The sequence below is a fragment of the Staurois parvus genome, unplaced genomic scaffold (assembly GCF_062004578.1).
Source record: "Staurois parvus isolate SC_StPar_1 unplaced genomic scaffold, SC_StPar_1.0 ptg000422l, whole genome shotgun sequence".
Lineage (NCBI taxonomy): Eukaryota > Metazoa > Chordata > Amphibia > Anura > Ranidae > Staurois > Staurois parvus.
Window position 1 is genome coordinate 3817558 of NW_028318218.1, and position 6935 is coordinate 3824492.

Below are 6935 nucleotides of genomic sequence, written 5' to 3' on the forward strand. Positions count from 1 at the left end.
AATTGGGCAGAAAATTGGAAGATAATTGTATAATGTATGGCCAGCCTAACTCTTCATCCATACCTCCATTCATGTTTTCATGTGGTGCCTTCCTCTGCCCTTCGGACAAATGCAGCAGGCCTACATTTTGCTTCACTGTTCCACAGTACACATAACACCAGCATTATGGTGTGCAGAGGGGACAACTGTTTTCTATGTTCTCTTGTGGTGATTTCTGTTTTTCCACTGAAGAAAAATGCCTGTTGAGCCCTAAGTGTTATGTTGTTGTATGCTTTTTGGTGTTGTTTCTTTTGGATAATATACACTAATATTGGTGACTGTACTGGTGATCACTGTCCCTGAGGCAGAAAGTAATGGGAAAACCAAACTTTTTAATTTGTCATCAAAGCAAAACTAATGGGAAAATCCTCAAATGAGAACAACTGTTAAAACTTTTTAAAATTGCAATTCTGTTTACTTTAGAGAGATTTTATCTCGTTCCCTGTTGTGTCTGCAGGACAGGAAGTGAAGAGAAATCTCCCCATTGGGATACAGACATCAAAAATAACTTGATAGAGGTTTTATGGGCTGTAAATACACTTTAAAGTGGAAATGGGGAAGGGTTAAAACCTCAGTCAAACTATTTACTGCTATCTAGTGCTCCATTAGAAGGATTCATACTCACCAACGGTCTTGCTAACCAGGAGACATGCAGAGTGGTGAAGGGGTAGAAATCCCTATCAGTTGTTTATTATTGTCTATATCCTCATTATGGAGGTTTGTCCTTTCTCTGTGTGGGTTACCACTGTCACCGAGGCAGAAAGTTTTGAGTTGTCACCAGTTTAAGAAGAGAAGGGAAATCTTCCCATGTGGACACCTCTTCTAGTGTCAGCTTCATAAGTTCGTAAGACTGTGCTCACACTATTGAGCTTCAGCAAAATACACTACTCCAAGAAATTAAATGAAAACTTTTAAATCAGAGTATAGCATCAAGTCAATTAAACTCCTGGGATATTGATTTGGTCAGTTAAGTAGCAGAGGGGGTTGTTAATCGGTTTCAGCTGCTTTGGTATTAATGAAATTAGCAACAGGTGCACTAGGTGGGCAAGACTGAGATGACCCCCAAAACAGTAATGTTTTTACAGGTGGAGGCCACTGTCAATTTTTTCACACCTCTCACCCTCAGGCCTGGGAGGAATAAAGCTCCAGACACTGAAGTGTGAAAGCTAAATCTCTGAAAGTTTAATGCAAAACAAGAATGGTTATACACAACTCAGTAGGCGTTGCTTAATCTTAGGATGACCAATGAAACATTCCACTCTTATCAAAACACTTATGTGAAGAACAGAAACTGCAAATAGTTGAGGGATAGCATATAAGGTAGATCCATGTATACTGAAATGAAACTAATCTCAGAAAATGAGAGAGGAGTTATAAGCAAAACTAACTGTTCACACATCTCGAAAAGGAGGCATTATACAAAATGGATGCCAGTTAATAAGACATATTTGCTTACAAAGGGTTAGACAAAAAAATATGGAAACACTACATGATTTGCAGGTGTGAAAGTGGCAACATGTTTTGCAGTGAAAGCGGAAGTGATGCAACATTCGTTTGCTTCTGCTGTGTGATGAGACACTGTGAAGACTGAGATTGAGCTCTGCAGTCACTTTTGCATCAGTTGTTTTCTTATTCCGGGTCACAATCTCGTGCAATGTTCTTTTTGTCTCTTTTGGTCAGTTGATCATTGTCAACCGTGCATATGATTAGCAGACATAATTTTCCCGTAAACTGTATAAGCTGTCATAACCTTTGAAACTGTACCTCACGATACGGCAAATACATTGCCAACTTCAGTCACGGTGAAACCAGCTGAGCAGCACCAACAATTTGCCCTCTTTGAAGCTCAGTAAGCTCTGACATTACTCTGTATTACTAGCAGCGCACCCAGTGAATGATGAAAGTGAGGCTTCCCACTATTAGCTAGGTGTCTCATCACACAGCGGAAGAAAATAAATGTTACATCACTTTCTGCTTTTAACGTAAAACATGTCACCACTTTCGCACCTGCAAATCATGTAGTGGTTCCATTTTTTTCCTAACCCTCTGTATATCACTGCTACATCAGTTCTTTTTTTTGATTTTATGGTATTCAAAGTTACTTTTCAATTTCCACCTGCAGCCATTGCGATTTCCAATGCCAGTTACTGTACTTGCAATAGACACAGACTCAGGTCTGGTAACCAACTTGGACACAGTTGGCCAGCTTGAACCATGTACTGAGATATATATATATATATATATATATATATATATATATATATATATATATATATACACAGTTGTGTTCAAAATAATAGCAGTCAGACATCACTAACCTGACCAATCACTGTTTTTGGCAGAAATGATAATTCTACATGGCAAATAATTTACTAGCAGGTGTAGTAGAGTAATAGAAATCCAACAGACCCAACAGTCATGACATGCATGCTGCTGATTCTGTGTAATTGAATCACTAATTGAAAGGGGCATGTTCAAAATAATAGCAGTGTGGAGATCTATTAGTGAGGTCATTCATTCTTTGAAAAACAGGTGGCAATTATTGCCCTTATTTAAGGAAGGAAGGTAGCAAATGTTGTACATGCTGGTTACTGTGCATTTCGCTCTGAAATTCTGAGGAAAATGGGTCGCTCCAGACTTTGTTCAGAAGAACAGTGTACCTTGATTAAAAAGTTGATTGGAGAGGGGAAAACATATGAAGAAGTGCAGAAACTGATAGGCTGCTCAGCTAAAATGATCACAAATGCTTTAAAATGGCAACAAAAACCTGAAAGACGTGGAAGAAAGCCAAAAACTACCATTCGAATGGATAGAAGAATAGCCAAAATGGCAAGGACTCAGCCAACAATCAGCTCCAGGAAGATCAAAGAAGGTCTAAAGTTACCTGTAAGAACTGTTACAATTAGAAGATGCCTATGTGAAGCCAAGCTATCTGCTAGAAGCCCCCGCAAAGTCCCACTGTTGAAAAAAAGACGTGCTGAAGAGGTTACAATTTGCCAAAGAGCACATTGACTGGCCTAAAGAGAAATGGCGCAACATTTTGTGGACTGATGAAAGTAAGATTGTTCTTTTTGGGTCTAGTGGCCAGAGACAGTTTGTCAGATGACCCCCAAACACTGAATTCAAGCCACAGTACACTGTGAAGACAGTGAAGCATGGTTGTGCAAGCATCATGATATGGGGATGTTTCTCATACTACGGTGTTGGGCCTATTTATCACATACCAGGGATCATGGATCAGTTTGAATACATCAGAATACTTGAAGAGGTCATGCTGCCTTATGCTGAAGAGGAAATGCCCTTGAAATGGGTGTTCCAACAAGACAACGACCCCAAACACACCAGTAAATGTGCAACATCTTGGTTCCAGACCAACAAGATTGACGTTATGGAGTGGCCAGCCCAATCCCCGGATCTTAATCCAATAGAAAATTTGTGCGGTGACATAAAAAATGCAGTTTCTGAGGCAAAACCAAGAAATAGAGAACTGTGGAATGTAGTCCAATCACAGGTGCCAGAAGCTGTTCACAGGTGCCAGAAGTTGGTTGCCTTAATGCAACACAGATGTACAGCAGTTCTCAGAAACTGGTTATACAACTAAATATTAATCGATTCAAAGGAAAGCAAAATCTTCAAACATTTTTCAGTTTATATAGTGAATGTTTGAGTTTGTAAAGAAGAATACAAACACTGCTATTTTTTTGAACAGTCTAATATTTACTTTTCTTCAATTTGTTTAGAGGAACAACACAGATTTGATATATTTTTCTTCATGTTTTGATTTGGAATAGAATGTGTAGTGTTCCCAATGCATTTGTGTGTATGGAACTAAAAGCTATCAGAAGGATTTTGAGCTTTATTCACTTTTTTTCAACACACTGCTATTATTTTGAACACAACTGTATATATACATATATATATATATATATATATATATATTTATATATATGAATCAAAAATCCCTGTTTTTGCAGACATTTGCTAGAAATATGTAAGAGTGTATATCTGGACAGCACAGTAGCTAAATGGTTGGTCAGCACAGTGGCTAAATGGTTAGCACTTCCGCCTGGCAGTACTAAGATTCAAATCTTAGCCACAGCACCACCTGTCTGGAGTTTGCATATTCTCCCTGTGCCTACGTTGATTTCTTTCCACACTCCAAAGATATGCTGGTAGGTTAATTGAATCCTGTACACCCCTAAGTGAATATGTCCAAATTGGGCCCAAAGTGTCAATATTTTGTGTGACCACCATTATTTTCCAGCACTGCCTTAACCCACTTGGGCATGGAGTTCACCAGAGCTTCACAGGTTGCCACTGGAGTCCTCTTCCACTCCTCCATGATGATATCACAGAACTAATGGATGTTAGAGACCTTGCGCTCCTCCACCTTCCATTTGAGGATTCCCCACAGATGCTCAATAGGGTTTAGGTCTGGAGACATGCTTGGCCAGTCCATCACCTTTACCCTCAGCTTCTTTAGCAAGGCAGTGGTTGTCTTGGAGGTGTGTTTGGGGTCGTTATCATGTTGGACTACTGCCCTATGGCTCAGTCTCCGAAGGAAGGGGATCATGCTCTGCTTCAGTATGTCACAGCACATGTTGGCATTCATGGTTCCCTCAATGAACTGTAGCTCCCCAGTGCCGGCAGCAATCATGCAGCCCTAGACCATGACACTCCCACCACCATGCTTGACTGTAGGCAAGACTCACTTGTCTTTGTACTCCTCACCTGGTTGTCACCACACACGCTTGACACCATCTGAATCAAATCAGTTTATCTTGGTCTCAGCAGACCACAGGACATGGTTCCAGTATTCCATGTCCTTAGTCTGCTTGTCTTCAGCAAACTGTTTGCGGGCTTTCTTGTGCATCATCTTTAGAAGAGGCTTCCTTCTGGGACAACAGCCATGTAGACAAATTTGATGCAGTGTGCGGCGTATGGCCTGAGCACTGACAGGCTGATCCCCCACCCCTTCAACCTCTGCAGCAATGCTGGCAGCACTCATAAGTCTATTTCCCAAAGACAATTTCTAGATATGACGCTGAGCACGTGCACTCCACTCCTTTGGTCGACCATGGCAAGGCCTGTTCTGAGTGGAACCTGTCCTGTTAAACCGCTCTATGGTCTTGGTCATCATACTGCAGCTCAGTTTCAGGGTCTTGGCAATCTTCTTATAGCCTAGGCCATCTTTATGTAGAGCAACAATTCTTTTTTTCAGATCCTCAGAGAGTTCTTTGCTATGAGGTGTCATGTTGAACTTCCAGTGACCAGTATGAGAGAGTGAGAGTGATAATACCAAATTTAACACACCTTCTCCACATTCACACCTGAGACCTTGTAACACTAACGAGTCACATGACACCAGGGAGGGAAAATGGCTAATTGGGCCCAATTTGGACATTTTCACTTAGGGGTGTACTCATTTTTGTTGCCAGCGGTTTAGACATTAATGGCTGTGTGTTGATTTATTTTGAGGGGACAGCAAACTTACACTGTTATACAAGTTGTACACTCACAACTTTACATTGTAACAAAGTCTCATTTCTTCATTGTTGTCACATGAAAAGATGTAATAAAATATTTAAAAAATGTGAGGGGTGGACTCACTTCTGTGCAATACTGTACATAAGTGATATTAGCATTTTAGCGCCGGCCTTGATCCTTCATTTCTGTTGACTGTACTTATTGCCTGCAGTTGCCCTAATTATTTTAAATAGCAACATATTGGGTACAGGATATCTCATCCTACACCTTACTGATGTTACTTTTTTCAATACTCATTTTTATTCAGTTTTTTTTAGCTTACCTCCAGTATTGCTCGTCCACAAAGAAATATGTTCTTTTCCTGCTTTGATCATCGACAGCAGCATCACTTTTCTGCACAGAGGCAGAGAGACCCCGCTCTGAGATATCCTTGAGAGAGTCCTTAGTAAGTTCATAATCGGTCACATTCCAGTACTGATAACCTAGGTAGAATCAAAAACCTGTGTTTACTTAGGACTCATTCACACCTGCGGCAGTCTCTACTGCACTCTTGAAAAGTGATACGCTGTGGACCACTCTTCAGGGGGGTGATATAACAGCAGCTGCATTTAGGAGGCAGCAGTATCCCTTTTCTTGACAGCCGAACAGGGAGTTTTATGTAAAACATTAGTAATGGGGGGAGGGGGAGAGGGAGGCCCATAAAAAGGACTGTTATGTAAATGCTGCAAAACAACTACAAGAAAAGCATTTCTCTTGCAGTTGTGGCATGGCCCCATTCACTTGAATGGGTTACATTTGGCCACTAATTGAAAATTTAAGTGGACCTAGCATCATATATATTTTTCATTTAAGTGCAGTTCAAAAATGATACAGATGCTGTCTTGTACCAAAATCCCCACTTTACACCAAGAAGGTAAATGGTTATTTGTGTATGAATGAAAGGAACAAATCTGGTTTTGGTCACTTCTGTTGTCTTCACTAGGCTGAATGTGTTCTAATTACCTTAATCCAAGGATGTGTTGCAAGAGCAAGAGTCCATGACACCCTGTACTCACAGGAGGTCCTCAGTCTTTCAGGTTGAATAATGGGAAGTAGGACATCTAGTGACAGAAAATAATTACTGCAGGGGAAAGCGCCAGGAAGAGGGTAAATATTGCAGCCAGAGCTGATTTTTTTCAATAAAAGAGTTGGTTTGGACTTAACAGTATATATAAACCAAATCATTCAATTTTCATAAAGGCTTATTTGAAGTCCAGCCTGCATCCACAGCTGCCTCCGAAGATACAATGGAGAAAAAATTGTACACATAAAGAGGCAGAATGTTTGTTATTTGTAGGATTAGCAGGTGAAAAGAAGGGGGAAAGTCTGAAAAAAGAAAACCAATACAGCCACATCCAAGCACTGGTAAG